General features: G+C 36.9%; 1 protein-coding gene across 2 annotated transcripts in view; it reads right to left on the minus strand.

Moving 5' to 3' along the window:
* LOC101606456 (LIM domain containing preferred translocation partner in lipoma) overlaps positions 1–20,807 on the minus strand; it is a 681,167-nt gene that overhangs the window by 246,615 nt on the left and 413,745 nt on the right. The gene's annotated exons all lie outside the window — the stretch shown is intronic.

Genomic DNA, 20,807 nt, shown 5'->3' on the forward strand with positions numbered 1-20,807 from the left:
GACAGACCTGTCTGGAATCCCGAAGAGAGCCGGTCCCCAGACAGCCCATCTTTTGCTGGAAGGTGCTACATGAAGGTGCTATGTGGGAAAGTGGCCATCATCTGTCTGAGCAACTCAAGGTCTAAACTACTCAGAAGCAAACAACTTCATGTGACGTTTACACAAGTGCAATAGTGGCACACAGCCATGGTAGGAAACCAACTGCTCTTGAGTTGGCTAACTGATCCACTCACTGGAGAGGAAACATTATGTGGAACTGGGAAACAAGTTAGAGTCATACCCTGATAATGATTTTGCTTTCCAACATCAAGCTTCTACTAATCTTGGGCTATAAAAGGGTCTACACCTATTAAATTCTCTCTAAATTAATAATGGTTATCCCATTATCCTGTGCTGATTTCACTCTCCATTGAGGAATCTGCTTCTCTTTTACAGATAGGAGTGTGTCCTGAGGAAATGACCCATCACACTTCAGCCTGGCTCAGCTGAAACCACAAAGGAATTAGGGAAATGAGCAAAAGTGTTGCTTTCTTGGTGAACCTGATATTATCAGCACAAGGGTGAAGGAGATAGACACTGAGGCCACTCAATACCTTCCAAACCAGAGATTTATCCAGAGGCTCCTAAGAGCCCATCACTGAAGTAGACTTAGAATACACATAACATGGCTCAGAGAATTTTGCAGATGAGGAGACAGAAAGATTGTTAGAGGCACAAGTTGGGACATAATGCACAGAGGCATTGCCTCTTCCTTATAACTAACTACTGCCCCCACAGTGTATGACCTGCATCTCAAAGGAGGAGAATCTCTTTGGAAAAGGGGCAGGGATGAGGGAAAGTATTATACCAACATGTGTTGTTTACATACTAAGTATGTCATAACTAATAAAAATAAATTTAAACAAAGAGTCCTAAGAAAGAGATAATACTATGCTATTCTAATAATAGCAAACAGAAAGGTGATGGCCTGCTCTAAAAGAAAAAAAAAAAAGAAAGAAAAAAAAAACATACAAGAGTTTTATCTTATCTGTTTTCTCCTGACAACAGTCAGTTCTCATCAGTAATGTCAAACATACATTTGACATCCATGCATTAAAGTTCTGCTACCACACTATAAAAATGCCAGGATTGGAAAGGATAACATCCCCTGAACATATTACTCTCAGAGTTTTACATGTTGAACTTGCTAGGAAAATGATGAGTGGAAGAACTGCACATAAAGACTCTGAGATTCAACTCTCAGAATGTTACATATAAATATATTTATAGATGAGTATAATATTTAAATGTGCTCAATTTTCTAAATGAAAATGTTAAATCATGATTAAAAATTCAAGAATCTTTACAAAGCTAAAAATAAAACGAAATGTCAGAAATGCCTGCTTAGAAACACCAAATAATTCAATAAACAGAACATGTCCAACCACATGATTATTTAATTCGACTCACTGAGCATGTAAGACCAAGTAAGTGTTGCCATAGCTTTCTCTAACCATGAAGACCATAAACACATATGCTTTAAATGTCAAATTCTGCTTATGATCCTCTCTACCAGGATGATATAAACATATAAAACTTCAAAGGAAAATATACATACCAAAATATACAATTTTTAGCAAACTTGTGATATATAGAACATTTTAAGTACATGTCAGCACATACATAGTAGAATTCACAACAGAGTTGAGGGAAATCTTACTCCCCCAAAATAGCTCACATAGAAAGTACTTTTGTTTGCTCTGTAAATTAGCATGCAAAGCAATGGGTTCTGTTGCCTTTTCCCACATCCTGAGTTTGGTTTGGTTTTCATTCTCCACTTCTCTCCCCATTCCCCCATTTCTACCTTTTCACACACAGTGGGCTGCTTTTGCTTTTCCTTTCACATGTATTTTATTAGCATCTTATTTCTCCCTTCCTCAAACATCTTTTCCCCCTCACAGAGTCTCCTTTCTTGTTTCATGGTCTATACCCATAATCAAACCTAATATATATATATGTGTGTGTGTGTGTGTGTGTGTGTGTGTGTGTGTGTGTGTAAATTAGGTTCTGCATGAGAAAAATCATGTGTTTTTGTAATAAGCAATAGGTCCTGAGATGATTCCCTGTTGCTGTCAAAGACAGAATGACTTTTTTTTTTTTAAATTTAATTTATTAGTTTTCATTATGGCTTAGCAGTTAAGCGCTTGCTTGAGAAGCCTAAGGACCCTGGTTTGAGACTCAATTCCCCAGGACCCACATTAGCCAGATCCACAAGGGGCGCACATGTCTGGAGTTCGTCTGCAGTGGCTGGGGGCCCTGGTGTACCCATTCTCTGTCTCTCTCTATCTGCCTCTTTCTCTCTCTGTCGTCACTCTCAAATAAATAAATAAAAATATTTCTAAAAATTGTTTATTTATTTATATATTTATTTGAGAGAGAAGTGGGGCACACCAGGTCCTCCTGCTGCTTCAAATGAATTCCATATGCATGTGCCACTTTGTGCATCTGGCTTTAATGTGGGTCCTGGGGAACCAATCCTATGCCATCAGGCTTTGCAAGCAAGTGATTTTAACTGCTAGGCCATCTCTCTCCAAACTAAACAAAAACGTTTTAACAACATTTCGTCATATCTGTGTTAGCTATTAAAAAGGAATAAAAGACAACTTTTCATATCCAAAAAAAAAGACAGAATGACTAAATAATATATTTGTATATATTCTATTCATTCATCAGAATAAAGAATTATGAAAAATCTTATTTCAAAGAAGTGAGGTTTATATTTAATTTTTGTTGTTGTTGTTGTTGTTGTTCTGTTCTTCAAGGTAGGGTCGTGCTCTAGCCCAGCTGACTTGGAATTCACTATGTAGTATCAGCTGACCTCAAACTCAAAGTGATCTTCCTACCTCTGCCTCCCTTTACAAATCTGACTGGCTTAACTTTTCAAACTATGACTCTGAGTCTCCATTTTGGGGCCAGCTTTATAACCTCAGCTGAGAAGATACCCTCTGTTAGTTCATACCCTCACTCTCTATCTCCATTTACCATTGGGCTTGTAAAGTGTTCAAAGCATGAACTCTCAATGTTTGCCAAGTTTGAGTCATCAAAGTAAGCAAAATTTTATTCCTTCCTTTAGTTCAATCTCTGCATACATGTTAATGACTCACAAGTTGACTAGGAACAAAAAAAATCTAACTTTAAGATTTTCCCAGGCTTAAACTGACTTTTCCAAACCTGCTATTACAGAACTCCAGTCTTAACTGAGCACTTCTTTAGTATTGTCTTCAGCATATATATTTTAATAACATACTGCTTAATGGGGAAAACATATATTAGTTTTAGAAGTACTATCAGGGCCACCTTCAGCCTAAAGGGAAGGGGACATGCCACTAAGGTAGCAATATCCAAGTGCTTGAGTTATAGATATAAATGATGAGTTTCCACTTAGGAAGACAACATAAATTAAAGAAAATTTAATTCTGTATTTAGAAAGCCTCTATACCTTAATAAGGAATGACATCTAAGATTTAGAATTCTATCTTGTAATTTAGAATGATAGCATCTCCAGGCATCCACATTTGAGGGAAATAATGTATGGAAAATTTAGACATTTAGAATTGAGACAACCCCCCCCCTACAAAAAAAATCAGTGATAATGAAACCTGGGTTTTTTTGGAGCATTGGTTGATGAAGGCATCATGCATAGGGTGAGCCCTAAAGGCAGGAGGAGCTATCTAAGACCAGCACAGTCAGAGCTGTCATTAATTCTAGGCTCAAAAAAAACCTGGAGAGAAGAGAGTTATACACAGGAGGAAGAGGATGGAAGAGAGAACCCAGAGAGACTTCTTTGGCAAATGGGTGTATAAGTTAATAATCAGTGTTCCAGAGGAAGATGTGTGTTTCTCAGAGGGTAGGACCAGCATCTTGGGCTTGACAATGTGACAGTACCCTGCTCATTCAGTATCAGTAGTGCCCCTAACAACCATAATTTTAAAAATCCCTATTTATTTCCAATCTCTTCCTCATTGGTAAGTGATTTCTGCCAGGTGAGAATAACTGGAAATGAGATGTTAACCAACTGGCTTTGGGCAATTTTTCTATCTTTATATTTTGTCCATTGTAGGTCATTAATAATTCATATATCTATGTTAAATTGAATTCCATATTATGATAAATAAAATAATTTTCTAATCTGTATGGGTAATTGTTAATAATGGCAATAGTCCACGTACCCAACAGCCCCTGAGTGGCGATTCCCTTTATGCCACACAGTACTGCTTTCCTCTTAGTTTCTGTCCTCATTACAAGTTCCGCCCTGGAAACATACTCTATATTATGAAGACACTCAGTACTGTCTATCTGTAGAATTCACCTGTATTCTGCTCCCAAGGCCCAAATATTCAACTATTTCATGTAACTACATGGATATCTCATATGCCTTTCAAACTCAGTATATTAAAAACTTTCTATAATATTCTCTAAGTCTGCTTTCTTCTGTTTTTTTTTTTTTCCATCCACCCAATTACTGCTCAAATAAGAAAACTAGGGTCTACCCATTGACCCCTGTCCTGATTCTTAGTCACTAACTCCTTCTGATCTTGTTCTTTAAATAGTCAATTTCCTATCTTAAAAAATGTCCATATTTTCCCATCTCTACTGCAGTGACCTGAATCTATACTACCACCATTTTTATTTATGCAGGCATTCTCCAACAGCATTCAAAGGGATCTCCTAGTGTCTAGTCCTCTCTCCTTTCATCAAATCCTAGGTTTAATAGCTATAGTACTATCTCTCAAATGTAATCTAATCATATTACTTTTCTCTTTAAATGTTTGCAACGTGTCAGTGGAAAAATGGACACATTTATCTTTTATATCGCTCCTTGAGTGTGTCATATCACTGGACAATTTCTGAGCTCTTCACATCTCAATGACCATATCCAGATGCCTTCCCATTCCACCTGAATTCTGTGTCTACTTATTTCCCAGGAATCCCTTAAATTTCAATACAAGTTTCCAGTTCCTAAACCATTACCTTGAAATCTCTACCACACATAGGGGTTCGTTTTTCTCCACAAATTATAACCAGGCAAAATTTCAAAATCTAATTTTCCTTATTGTTTCAACAATCAAGAAACTGACAAATCTAATGCATGCTTAAGAAACTGATAAATCTTATAAAAATTGTGAAAAAAAATTGATAAATCTGATACATGTGTAATTATAGGGATGCCATTAGTTTCTTCCTTCCTCTAAATACTTTACTAATTTTATTATAAAAGTTACTAGTGCTGTTTCATTTCTAAGAAGCATCTGAGGTGCTTCTTTCTTTTTATTTTATTATTTTATTTATTTGGAGACAGTCTTACTAGGTAGCTGAGGCTGTCCTTGAACTCAAAAATTTGGTAGTAGACTACCTGCTTAGATGGCAGGATGAACACCATCACACCTAGCAGCTAACTGACACTTTGATGGTCACATGATACATTTAAGTTATAACTGGATGCTCACGTACCCTTAGACAAGAGCTAAGGGACAGATTTTAAACATATTCACCAATAAATGCCACATATTGGTGCATTTTCCATAATGCTTTCCCAAGTGTTGCACTGTGAAGTTGAAGCAGGAGGCTTCAAATAAGTTCAGGGCCAATCTCAAGTAAGAGCTTTGGAATTAACTACCACGTAATTACAATACTTCAAATGCTAGAAATTAAATATAAGTATTTAATAAAGCCTGTTCTATACCAAACACTGAGGTAATTAACAGACTACAATGAAACCAAGAAAATAAGTCATGGTACTTAGAAAATGACTACTTCTCCAGTATTTTGTGAAAGATTTGAAGTGCCACACATATCACATCTATAAATGACCCCCACCTAGACATAAAAGAAGGCAAGGAAGATAAAAACCAAATGTCTACATTTGCAGCATTGTCAGACTCAAAATCCACATATTATACATTGATTACAAATATATATTGACATTGAAAACTGCTTAAGATGTTAAGACATGTAAATGTTAAATGAAAATCAGAGACTAGAAAATCAATCATTCAGACACTATAATTAAAGCTATCTAAATGATATTTCTTGGTAGATGAGGAATAGAAAAAAACATATGAAGAGGGGTAGTGGACATGATTGAAGATTGGAATATTTATTTCTATTTAAATTATATTTCCATGCTAATTGTTTGGTGTTATTTGAAGAATTCCTGACGAGGTGTTTTTCACTACTTACTGGTAACTAAAGATGTATAATAATAATGAATATTTATATACTTAAAAATATTTATTTCAGAGAGCGGTGGAGGGAGGGGGAGAGAGAAAGGGAGGGAGGGAGAGAATGGGCGCAACAGGGCCACCAGCTACTGCTAATGAACTCCAGACACATGCACCACCTGACTTACATGAGTCCTGGGGAATTGAATCAAGGTCCTTTGGCTTTTTAGGCGAACACCTTAGTCACTAGGCCATCTCTCCAGCCCTGTGCTTTTTGATTTTTTTTTTGTAAAGACTTGATCAGTATTATTTTCTACAGAATCTTTAAAATGTGTCACATGATTTCTAGGAATTCAGCCTAAGAAAATGGACCTGGATGGCATAAGTGTTTAGTTTCAAGAAGCATCCATTCACTGTGATGTAATATAAGTAGGTGATAATGAGAAATCTAAATAATGTATGGGGAGTGCTTAAATCAGTAACAGTATAACCACTTACTGGAAATGTATATGTCCATTAGAAATTATTCTATAAAATACCTATAAATAGCACGGAACCATGAAGTCTACTTCCAGAAATATACTAAAATGACCAAGGGCAGGAACATAGGTCTTTCTAAATCCCTGTTTATGCCTGCAGTATCAAAAGGGGGGAGCAATTTGTGTTCACTGGCAGGGATGTAACACATCATATAGGCAATGCAATTCAGCTCTTTAAAAGTAAATTCTAACTTGTATTATAAAGTGTGAAACTTGAAGACCTTGTGCTAAGTGTAATTAGCAGCTATAAAGGGGTGGATACCATGTGATTTCAATAACATAAGATATCTAGAGAAGACAAGTCCATAAAAATAGTAGAATGGCGATTTAAGGGGCAGGGGGAAACCACAGTGAAGGGACAGAAGGTGAAGCTCACAAGAGCTGCAGCACAAACTGTGTGCTAAGTGTGTACAATCATAGTAAAATAAACGTAAGTAATAATGAAAGCATGCCAGCAACCTCATACTGTAAAATCAGGTTAGAAAATAGTTTTTAGACCTGTTAATCAATAAATGTGCCATCTATGTTTCATATAAACATGTATACATACAAACAAGCATAGCAAGGATATGGGGAATTTAGTCCCTAAAATGATTACACTAGCTATTTGAAAGGGATCACTTAGGTAGGGTGTTTTAAAATATGCTATTTTCCAAAAGTTCCTGTCATTACCATATCACATAGTTAAATGGAGAAATATGTATTATATATACAGGTCCAAAAATAAATTAGTTATATGTAATACATGCTATGTATAACAATTATACATAAACATGTATCATATAAGTTAGACATATATGTATATATTATATACCCTTTATTTTCTCATATTAATGTGAGTACTTTTTAAAATGCATATTAAATACATACTGCTGTAAAAATGGACATCCCAATATTGTTCTCTTCTAATTTCCATGTACTCACATTATAAGAAAGAACATAGCAAAGAAAGTAAAATGATTTTACCATATTTTAAAGGGTTAAAATTTTGCATATGGGAACATGCTTAAGAGAAATTTGCTCACACCTTTATTTTGTAGCCTCCATGTTAATAAAAAAAATCAATTTCAAAAATGATACAGAAATCCTAGTGATAAGTTAAAATAATCACAAATATTTCCTGAAATCAAATCACAGAATTTCAGTTAGTATCCTTGAGTCCACCATATTGCTGCCAATACAAAGATACCAATACTGGACTATTTTTAGGCCTTGACTGATACATAAACCAAGTACACATGCACACACACACAAACACACACACACTTCCCAAGGCCTCCACAGGGTTCTTGTCAGAAAGAGGCAGGCATCAATCTCTCATTTCTGTTGAATGCATCTACACTTGTTCATTTCACAGTGCTGTGCTCTGTAAACACACACTAAAGCTAGTGTCGGGCTCCTCTTCATAAAATAGCAGAAGCAGTATGGTCCACTGTGGCACTCCAGAGCCATTTGCATGAGAAGCTTTTCCATTTAATTAACTCTTACAACACTTCTTAGTGGATACAAAGCAACAAAGACAAACAACACCCAGAGGACTGCAGACACCAATGGCAGTCAGTCAAGTTGATTTCTCATAAATTAAATCAAGTTAGGGGCGGGGGCACCCTCCAGTTGTACCTTGGAATTCTTCACTTCCCCTCTCTGATATTAAACAGAGGAACAATGGTCCAAGTGAGACCATTCCTCTTGTATTCATCAAAGTAGCATGGCATTGGGGCTGGAGAGATGGCTTAGCGGTTAAGCGCTTGCCTGTGAAGCCTAAGGACCCCGGTTCGAGGCTCAGTTCCCCAGGTCCCACATTAGCCAGACGCACTAGGGGGCGCACGCGTCTGGAGCTCATTTGCAGAGGCTGGAAGCCCTGGCGCGCCCATTCTCTCCCTCCTTCTATCTGTCTTTCTCTCTGTGTCTGTTGCTCTCGATAAATAAATAAAATTTTAAAAAATTAGCATGGCATCCTGTGGAAGTCAGGAGAGCTGGCATTTTAAGGAGTGCCTCTTTACACAACTTTCAAATGAGATGATATGCTTTCAGTTTGGAACTTAAGAAATCTCCAAGGCTCGTGCTGGTGTGTGAAGACACACATGCATACCACTACACTTGGTCTCTAGTATGCCTGTGCCTGGATTGGAGGAAATTCTACTGGGCTGAGGGTTAGTTCAACCTGAGTGTATCCTATAATCTATGAACGTTGTGAAGAAACAGTCTATTCATACCAAGGCGTCTCATTCACTGAATCATTCCGGCAAGGCCAAAGGTTCCAAGAACTAAACCAGTCAGCCAAGAAATGACAAAACATAACCAAGGGGAGAAGAGCACAGGCATATTTTCAAATGGCCCACAGCAACAAGGGATGTTTGATGAACTCTTTCAGCAGGAAACCTTCCATTGGAGAGCTATCGGAAGATACATAAATCACATAGTTTACACAAAGGAAAATATGAAAGGCTGATTGAGGAAATCATGACACATTGATGCAGTGATGTGTCATGATGCTGAAAAGGGACATGCATCCAGTAAAAGCCTATGAAGTGAAGTGAAAGTACTTACATATGATGACAAAAACTATGTATGTTTTAAGGGAGGGAGAGGCCAGATAAATTAAGCAAGGTGATGAAACATCACAACTATGGTCACATTCTTTTCTCTCTGCTATGAGCTTATTGGTACACTACCACTGGTCACTGAGTTCACTGAAATACACAACTAAACAAACGCATATATATATGCATTTGTTAGTAACTGACCTCTCATTGTTCTCTAGTAATACTCTATGCTGCAAGCAGAATATTTTTAAGAAGCTTGCTCAATCCTTGACTTCCTTTATGAAAATGTCAAGAAGTTCAATTATTATTATTTTTTCATTCGAGGTAGAGTCTCACTCTAGCCCAGGTTGACCTGGAATTCATTCTGTAGTCTCAGGGCCACCTCAAACTTGTGTCTGCTTCCCAAGTGCTGGGATTAAAGGCATGTGAAAGACTACCAGCTTCAAATTCATTCTTAATAGAAGTACTGCCTGACAGCTATCTCTCTTACCTCCTTCATCAAGGGACTCAGTGCTAGACTGAGGAGAATGTTTTCCCACCTGCTTCCTACCTTCCAGCTCCTAGCATTCCTTTCTTAGGAAATGAAGTTCCATTTCTGGGAAGCCAGACAGAAGTCCCTGAAGATGAGAGAGAGGGCTGCTTTCAACTAGGGGCCACCACATTAGGATATCAGTGGTTTACAGTTTTGCAGCCACTTCTCTAACAATCTCTTCCCCCTTTAAGCTCCATGAGACTCAGGACTCTCTAGTTCAGCCTTCTATTTCATGGTCACAGCTAGGAGCTTCTCCATAGCACTTAATTGAGAATCACTTTTACTTCAGTAACCATATTGAAAATTTTAATTTAAAAATTCAACTAAAAAAAACACTTTTGAGAAGAAATAAGTTAACTTGCTTGTCCATAATTAAAATATACAATATTCCTTATGCAATCACATAGTATTAGAACTATAAAGAAGGTAAACATGATTTTTTACCTTCTCCTCAAGAAAAAAAAAATATGCAGGCAAGGTTTGCTCAAAGCATGTCTTGAGAGAGTTCAGCATTAGAACTTAATCTTCCAGAATTTCAGACCACTGTTCCTATCATAACAACAGAATGACCAGGCCATTTGATTTTTCAACAAAATTAGACTCCAGTATGTAGATACTGGGGAGATTATGGAAACCATAAACAAGGTTCAGTGGGGACAAGCTGGGTTACTGTGTTTTTATACATGAGTTTCCAAAATAGTGGTGGGATTCAGAAAAAGAAGCTGTGAGTATGAGCAAGTAGTTATATTTGATTCAAAAGAAACACACAACAAACCCCATTCATATATTTCCATAGGAATCTGAATGCCCCAAAGCAATGCACAGAGGAATACTCAGTATGTTTCAATCTGCAAGTACTATGAGTAAAACTTTCTAAAACAGACAAAATATTGAAGAGACAATATTTAGAGTATATCATATTCATTGTAGAGTCACTAGATATTTTCTCATTTTTTCCTCAGAGAACACATGCTCATTTAAAAATAATAATGATACTTTTATGATTTGAATATATGCTAACCATATTATGCACTATATAGGAGCAAAAAGTTTTTCCTCCTAACATGTTTGTTTGTAGCAATAGAGGCTGCTAGTCTGCTGATTGTAGATGGATAAAAGGCTGAATCACAGAAGGGTATAATTTCTAAGGAGAGAGCTTTTTGCCACTGAGTAGGAGGAAGGGTAGGAAATGTTTTCATAAAAAGTGACTATTAGGGACAAATAAGGACTCTATTCACCAAACCTGTACACATCTCTTTATCCCTGTAAAACAAGCTATGAAAGCACATAATGACTAACTGCAGCAAAATTACTCACATACTAACTTTGCATAATCGCTAAAATGGTTCTGGTTTTCTAACCCCCCCCCCCCCCGCCACCTTAACAATTCTACACTCTTCTTTTTTTTTTTTTTTTTTTTTTCAACCACAGCACAAATGGTTACTGCAAATGAGTGTACCAGGCACATCTGCTGCTCCAGAAAGAATTCACTTTCCTGTGCCAAATCCATGTCTACAGGAAGAAATAAAAATAAATTGCAAGCAGGTTCAGCAAATGCCCAAATAAATCCTACAGTGACCACATAGGGTAGATCCATTTCTCACAGTGGGTGTGGCCTTTTCTAAAAGAGTAAGAGCATGAGGAGGGACCTAGAAGCAAGGGCATTTCAAGCTATCATTGCCACTCAATCACTGAATGCAGAGGAAAGGCAAGGTAGCTCCCTTCTCTATTTTTTTCAGCAACTGTTTAAAAAATAGGATTGCATTTATAATCTCAAGGAAGAGGGGAGTTGGTTTCAGGCTGTGCAATATCCAAACAGCTTTCATAAAAACAATACTGACAGGAGCAACCACACTCCTTGGTAGAACCTGTCCCTTTTCTATTTATATTTTTGAAAATGGTTGAAGATCCTATTTGATATTTTAGATCATATACTGCATTAGGTATCCCAGAATTTATAGTATTATAACAGAAATTATGATCTTCCTTTCAGAACCTATGTTAGTTGGAAATCTAAGGATGGCTTGTAGGAGAAATTGCCAAGATTGAGGCTATGACTACAAGTAATCAAGCTCTATGGAGAACAAAAGAATAGGACATGACCTTTGTCAAGTAAGTATATGACCAGTAGGCAGAATTCAATTAAACAGAAAATAGGCCTTCCAGTTTGGAATGAAGGTACAATGACAGTTAGCTCATCCCATCTTCTTTCTTTAAATTTTATTTGTTTTTATTTGTCAGACGGAGAGAGAGGACGACTTGGAGAGGAGAGAGAGAATGAGAATGGGCGCGTATGAGTAAACCACGATCTCCAGCCACTGCAAATGAATGCTAGATACATGTGCCACCTTGTTCATCTGGCTTATGTAGGCTCCAGGGAGTTGAACCTGGTTTCTTAGGCTTCCCAGGCAAGTGCCTTAACTGCTAAGCCATCTACCCAGCTCATCCTCCTTTGTTGAATGACAAACAATAGATAATGCAAACAAATACTCTTCACGAGACAACTCTGAATTTGAACAAGGTGTAAAATGCGAGGCCTGAATGAATGCACTTATATGAATTTGGGGGTCTCATTTCCCTCTTTATAAAATGAGTGGATTTGATTAACTTAATTGTAGATTCTGCATCTCTTAAGGCAGTCAAGAGACTCCTTTGATCACAGATAGATTCTGATACCAGTAGCACCTTGAAATGGCATGTAAATGGACAGTAGCCTCATTCTGGTAGCATTTTCAAAACTTATTGCTTAAAATTTTGTATTCTGCATATGTTATAACACACTTCAGCACCTGATGCTACAATGTTACATAAAAAGGAAAGGATAAAAAAGTGTACATAGATCAGGATTAAGCTGAGCATAGTTAGGACAACAGAACAAAAACATGATTGGTAACTGAGAAGTTAAGAAAACAGGTATTTCACATTGTTTTCTTAATTTTAACAGACAAAATGAGCATGCATACTTATATTTAAAACAATGAAACTTTATTTACAAAGAATATCATATCACCAAATTTAACTCCCTTGTCTTTTTCCAAATACCCAAAGAGCAAAGAAATATGATACTTAGCTTGTTTTAAATGTATGACTTTAGCATTTCCTTCTAAAAATGGTGTCATTCATAATTATCCACCACTTACTTACCATCTTCTAAATGCCAGGAATGTTGCTAGCTACAAGGTGAAATGCCACTTCTAGCCTCAAGAAATATACATGTATTTAGGGAAATAAGCAGAAAACTAGAGGGAACTCCTCAGATTCCCAAAGACAGAAAGTCTTTTTGGATCACAATCCTCCCATGGCAGGCCACTTATGTTTGACTCACTGAATTGAGTCCTAGCCAGCCAAAGAACAGTAGGTTAGGAGAGAGAAAACAAGGGTCCAGTTGATACTGAATTAAAAAATGGCTGTGGATACATTCTTGACGTTATAACTCAGGTTTATCTTTAATATCACAGCTAAAATGCTGCATCACTTTTCACATGGACAACTGACTTCCAACATGCACCTCCATGTACTTCAGATAAGAGGTAATTACCCAAGATCTTCACATGCATTTTCGAGTTTAAGAAACAGTTTCTCTATTACTCTTTTTTTGTTAATTTTTATTTATTTATTTGGCAGTGACAGAGAAAGAGGCAGAGAGAGAGAGAGAGAGAGAGAGAGAGAGAGAGAGAGAGAGAGAGGAGAGTGGGCAAGCCAGGGCTTCTAGCCACTGCAAATGAACTCCAGACACGTGCGCCCCCTTGTGCATCTGGCTAACGTGGGTCCTGGAGAATCAAGCCTTGAACCGGGGTCCTTAGGCTTCACAGGCAAGCACTTAACCACTAAGCCATCTCTCCAGCCCATCTATTACTTACTCTTGAATTGCTGTGACGATAATACCTGCCAGAAGTGACTTAAGGGAAGAAAAACTTTTATATTGGCTCATAGATTCAGAGGGTTCAGTTCACAGTGAAGGAGAAAGCATGGAGGATAAGATCCATGCCACCAATGTATAGTAGCGCCCATTAGATGGCAGCTAGACCATGAAGCAAGGTACTAGAATTACATGTGGACATAACCTTCAAGGACTTGTCTTTGGAACCTACTCCAACCAAGTAAGCCTCACCCCCAAAGGTTCCACAAGCTCTTCCCAAACCAGGACACCAGCTGCAGAGCACGTGCAAATATATGAGCCTATGGAGGACATTTCAAACTCTATAATAAAACTGTCAAAACTGTGTGGCTTAAAGGGACCATTTTCTAATAGTTCTCTTTCCATTGTATACCACTAAGAACATGATATTCTAAAAGATGAGCCAAAACTGAACATCAAAACATCTTTGAAAAATGAATGACTTAAATTAATAAAGACATTAATGCTCAGATTTATTCCTCATTTTACTGTTTTTCTTTCCTTGATATATGTGTATGTCTCCATATGAACCTCAAGATTGCCATTAGAGAAGCATAGCAATATAATATGTAGCAATAGCTAGGTCAGTATATAGCAAGAAGACTGGTAAAGGAATAACAACAACAAAAAAAAAAAAAAAAAACTGAAAAAGAACAGAAAGAGTGAGCCCAAAATTACCCTGGTACATTATAGATATGTATTTTGTTGTCACATTTCTTCATTCACTATCCCAGTGGGGGGGGGGGTGAAACAAGCAAAATACAAAAATTTCCACAAGTACCATCCAAAGATATTGGGAAACAGAACAATGTGAGATTTCATTTGATTATAAAATGATAGTTCAATTGTGACAATTTTATTTTAGTCCTGAGTTCCTTCATTATATTTTAATGATGTCTGAACAAATTATATCATCCATTGCTATTTCCTGGGAGTTCTAGCTAAATAGCTAGGAAAATTAGCTTTAGATACATACATTCACTAAAATAGCTGTAGTTATTATCAAAAAGTTAGCAAAGGTTTTTTTTTTTTTCGTTTTTAAATCAAGGGTTGGAAAGATTGCTTAGCAATTAAAGCTTTGCCTGCAAAGCCTAACGACCTAGTTCCAACTCTCAAAATCCCACTTTAGCCAGACACACAAAGGAGAGGCAAGTACAAGTTCTCAAATGCCCACTAGGTGGCACAAGCATCTGGAGTCCAATTGCAGTGGCTGAGGCACTGATGCACAATTCTCTCTCTAAATAAAAAAAAAATCAAAAAACTTTAGCGCTATGATAAATTGTTACAAACTAGTTTGCTAGTTATTTTTGTATGCACTTATATGCACATTTGTGTCTATGAGGTATGTGTTCAAATGTGTAGTAGGGAGAGGTGACAATGTTTAGATGTGAATCACATTTTGATGTAGCTTGCTATCTTTTAAAAATATTTTATTTTTATTATGCATGAGAGAGAGAGAGAGAGAGAGAGAGAAAATGGATGGGTATTCCAGGACCTCTAGCCATTGCAAACAAACTCCAGACACATGCGCCACCTTGTGCATATGGCTTACATGTTGGTAAAAGTGTTTGTTGTATATGTCTGATGGTCTAAGTTCAAATACCAAGATTTCACATAAAGACGGACAGATATAGTAACAAGCTTCGGTAATCCCATTGTTCCTATGACTAGATGGGAGGGGGAAGGGAGTTGCATCCTACAAGCACAAAGGCTAGCTATTTTGGTGTAAACAGTAGTGAGCAACAAAGGATCCTGCCTCCAATCAACGGAGGCGGCAAGGGCCAATCAATAGATGAGGCTGTCTTCTGACTTCCACATGTGTGCCACAGCATGTACATGTATATTCATGAGCTTGCAAACACACACACACACTCACACAAACACACACACTCACACCCCAAATCAAACATTCTTCAAGAAAAATCTGTTGATGCTGTGGTAAAAAAAAAAAAAAAAAGGATTGATGACTTTAACAAATATGTATACTCAGGGAAGTAATTTTCTGATTATGTATATTTAATAAATTAAGATGTTTGCCATGACCTAAAATATGCTATACTGACTTTAAAAAGCTATTTGTTTCTGAAAATGAAGGGTGAAAGGAATGTAGAGGTAAAATGCTAGAAATGCACTGCTAACTAAATGCAACCCCCACCTTATCACTTCTCAGGTTTCTCAGATAATCATTTTTTTTTTTTGCATCAGCCTCTAATGTACAGTAAATCATACCCATGCAAAATACCTCACTGTTAAAACCTCTGATATCTAATTCCAACAGCATCTTGTCTCATGACAGTTGATATTTGAAATGGAACATCTAAGAGCAGTCATTTATTATTGTTATTATCATTATTATTATCACTTTCTTTCTCTTTCTGTCACAGATCTATTGTCAGGAAGCCAGCTACTGTAGAAGAACAGAATCAGTTGTACAATGGAAATATTAATCTGGAGCCTTCTTATGATGGGCATAAAGTCGCCAGTAAAGAACTTACTGCAATCATGCAGGTACGAAACGAAGAAACCCTCAGGGAAGATGCTGCACGGGCATTACCTGTGGTGCATAGACCTGCAGACATGCTAGTGTGTCTTAGCCTGTCTTTTTCTGGTGCCTTTCTTTTGTGCCATGGTATTGCCTAATATCAGTATGTATGGGGTAGAGGAGTTCCAGTAGAGTGGCTAATTTGATAGAAACCAAGAAAATATGTTTGAGTGTCTTAGTGTTGCAGTCAGCTTCAAGTTGCTGGAAAAAACACCTGACTAAAGTAGCTCATAGGAGTAAAGGGTTTATAGAAGGCTTAGAGAAACTCCATTAATAGCAGGGAAAATGTGGCATGAGCAGAGGCTGGACATCACCCCAGCCAACATCAGGTAGACACCAGAAGTAGGAGCGTGTACCACAAGTCCTACCCACAACACACCTCTCCTCTCATAAAGTTCCAGTCCCAAACTGCTGGGAGAAAATATGCAGAACACATAAAATTCACGGAGACACCTGAATCAAACCATCACATAGCTAAAATGAACAATCAGAAGAAGGCTAGAGGAAAAAACAAACAAACAAACAGGGAATAAGCCCATTTCAAACTAAAAATCTTAATTCTGGTACTCAAATTAAGTGACATTACCACTGAGTAGATATTTAAAAATCATTTGTTTCATTGAGAAATGCAAGACACAGAATATTCATTTGCTTTAACAGCAGCAACAACAAACAAATATAAAAACAAAAACTTAAACTATAATCCAACTCACATATTCATTTCACGCTCTCAAATCCTGTATCAAAAACTGGAGAACTTTTAGATGATGCAAGAAAAGACCAATGACTTGAATTTGATGAAACACTAAAATGACAAGTTTTTCCTGTGGTGCTGAACTTCATACACCAAGGTCTTGCAGATCAGAAGCCATTTAACTAGAATTCAACTGTAGGGATCTAGTGACACTGAGTCTGCATTCCTAAAGGAAGTGGGTTAGGAACGAGTGGTCTGAGTCCCCCAGGTTGCCACCTTCCCCACCAATGCCAAAAGCCAGGAGCTTATTAAACATTCATGTCCTTGCTTAACACTATGGTTTTATGGTGAAGTAAGATGGACCAATTCTTTGGTAATGGATGTCTATCTTAAACTTGAAGGAATATTTGCTTTCAACAATGAGAAAGAAAATGTCCTTTTTCTTCTGAGATGTTCTATATGTAAACTTAGACACATTTATACAGGACGCACGACGTAAAATGCCACTTGGGTACAACCATACATTTGATCTCCTTCCATTTCATAACCTACTTAGCAGGATATTACAAGTAGTACCCTCATGTATGTGGACTGTCATTTATCACTAAAGCACAAGGTAATTTTCAGACCTATGTTAGGCAGCACTGTATAACACAACAGAAACAGGTTAGTAACGACAATGACAGAAAATAATAACAGAAAAGCAAACTATGATTCAAAAACCAAAACCAGAATCAAGCTCAATATGCCATGCCTCAAAATAGAACAATTTCTTGGGATGGAGAGATGGCTTAGAGGTTAAGCACTTGCCTGTAAAGCCTAAGGACCCCGGTTCAAGGCTCGATTCCCCAGGACCCACGTTAGCCAGATGCACAAGGGGGCACATGCGTCTGGAGTTTGTTTGCAGTGGCTAGAAGCCTTGGTGTGCCCACTCTCCTCTCTCTCTCTCTCTCTCTCTCTCTCTCTCTCTCTCTGCCTCTTTCTCCCTCTGTCTGTAGCTCTCAAATAAATAAATAAAAATAAACAAAAAATTTTAAAAACTGAATAAGCAGTTTTTTTTTTTAAAGAACAATTTCTCCATCCCTTCTGATTGATTTACATGAGCCACACATTTCATGATGTTTTGTTTTGTGTTTTTTTATTTTTTTTCTTTTGAGGTAAGGTCTGATCTTAGTCCAGGCTGACCTTGAACTCACTCTATATTGCAGGCTGGCCTCAAACTTGTGGCTGTCTTCCCACCTTGCATCTTTAGTGCTATTAAAAGCATGTACCATCAGCCTGGCTATTTCATGAACTGAATTAAAAATTTGCTTGTTAATAATCTCACTTTTAAAATACATACAATAACAAAATATTCTAACAGAATTGGCAAAACTATCATTTTTACAAGTTGTCCTAAAAATGTGATCAACTATGTTCATCATATAATAATTGAAGTATGTTGAGCCTCATATATTTTTAGTGGAAAGAAAATATAGTCTAAGTTTTATTATGTAGTTTATGCTGTTAAAAATTCATTTTAGAGAACAATCATTTTACAGATATATAAGCTTTTGATTTTCAGAATGTAATTACTGGTGAATAACTCAATGTTACAAACAAGCCAGGGAGGCTGTTTCTTCCCTGGTGTTCAAAGGTAGTAAACAAGCGTGCAAGACAAATGCTTATACATATTCTACTTACCAACTTATTAATAATAAAATGCCATTCAAATAATGAAAATAATAGATCTGCTTTCATTTTCCTTTAAATAATGAATGTGTCATTCTTTTGAAACTTAGAACTCAATGAGAGGAAACAAGTAAACAAACTCACATTGGCTGAAACTAAGACAAGATACATTTCCTATTTCGTTTCCTTCTAATCTCCAGATCTTTGGAACCCAGAAATAATAGTGTGAATATAAAAGTAAGAGACCACATCACATACACATAAAAGTATATTAAATATACCTAAGTGTGTATATAAAATTGCCTCCTGAAACACCTGACTGTGAATAGCAGCTCATCACAAGGAACTAGTCTCTTTGGAGTTGGGACGATGCTAAGTAACATTTCTAATGCTAAGTAACACAGACAAACGTATGAAGGTTTCTGATGGATTATTCCTAACCTGGCTTGCAGAAAGTGGCTGTGGTAAGCCCTACCTGGTTTGGTGGCTGTGTGTATACCTGCTCTTGGGATGAAGGAGTGGATCTTGACTTTAGTAAATGCCATGAATGGAGTCATAGAAAAGGTAAGAGCGTATTTGGAGAGAAATCAAATGAGGAATTTGTTAGTAGTTAATACATATAACACCAATCATTATCAAAATGCTTTACATACAATCACTGAATATTCTACTTTTTTTCTCACTTTATGCAAGAAAAGAAAAGATAAAAAGTTTTACTCTGCTGAGATTTCTCTAAGGTCTCAGCTTTTGTTGGCATCATAATCTGGACATAGTGGCTCTGACCTTGTGCTGGGAGCCACCTCTCTAGTTCACAGGAAGGAGAGTACCTGAGAGAGGACTGAAAAATTAGGTTGGAGCAAATCCTGAAAGGTAATATCTGCCTTTAATTTCAGTTGACAACTAACTTGATACAATTAAGGGACAGATATTAGGGCAAAAGAAGGGCAAAGGAGAGAACACTGAAAATAAAACACATCACAGGGCAGAGCAATTACTCTCTGAAGAGAGGTGCCTGTAGCTTCATTAAGAGTATGGGTGCACACACACCACTCAGGCACATTACTTCTGTTCAGCTGAAGGTGGAATGACATTTTCAAATGGTCTTTAAAAGGACAGCATGCTAAATATTATTTTATCAAAGCTCTATTGTCAAAGCTATATGCACTATTCTACACCCAGATGATTTCAGTTTAAAAGAATGTTTTTAAACACCAAAGTCTGTTTATATTTTGTCTATGTGCAATACAATTTAAAATTCTTTCTTCCCAAGGCAGCTAGGGAAATTTAATTATCATGTTAACACATTGTGAAAATTAGCACAGAATCAAGGATGCCACGGAACCAGAAGCATGACCTTCCATTCATTAGGAGTCATCACATCCTACTGTACTGTGAACTTGGAATTATCAGTGGTTGTACTGCCTCAGGGTTCTAAAAGGAGTCAGAGGAAAGAGGACCTTAAAACAAGCAAGAGAATTAGTCCCTAAACTGCTTAAACAGTAGGCTTGCTAAAAACAAAGAAACCTATTTCATTTAAAATGAAGCAAAATACTACTAGATTCTATACAATTCCTTTCTGTTTTAATGTTCTAAGCAAGTTGCATCAGATGATTCTTGCTCTAAACTTCTTAATCTAAATTTAAAATTCTACAGGCACAAAGCACATAACCACTTCAGGAAAGACTGTTTCAACGCACACTGCCTTTTTATTAGACTATGATATACAAATTATGGTAATTTCTTAATAAAGTTATAGAAACAGACCACATTATTAATTGTATTGCAAATACAATATTTAATTAAAGATGCATCATACTGATATAACTTAGCATCTGGTGCTCTGGCTTGCAGACAGAGTAGGGTAACAACATGGAAATAAACAATCATTATAAATGTCCTTTTTTGTGCTTGAGTCCTCAATAGAGTCACATTTCCCAATAACAGCATTTCAAGTCCATTCTATGTTTTTGCACATAACAAGACAGGGGAGAGATTCACGTATTACATTCTGTAGTATTTGGCAGGTTAATTTCTCTTATGAAGTACTTGCTATGCACATGGGTTAGTGAAATGAGTGCTGCTTCCTGGACACTTCACAATCAACTACTTCAATTTTCCAAACACAGCTTGTAAGGATTTTCATTAGTTCCACAGTAAGCTGTCTCCTATGTACTTCCCAGAGTAT

Source organism: Jaculus jaculus, chromosome 5, assembly GCF_020740685.1.
Source record: "Jaculus jaculus isolate mJacJac1 chromosome 5, mJacJac1.mat.Y.cur, whole genome shotgun sequence".
NCBI classification, from domain to species: domain Eukaryota; kingdom Metazoa; phylum Chordata; class Mammalia; order Rodentia; family Dipodidae; genus Jaculus; species Jaculus jaculus.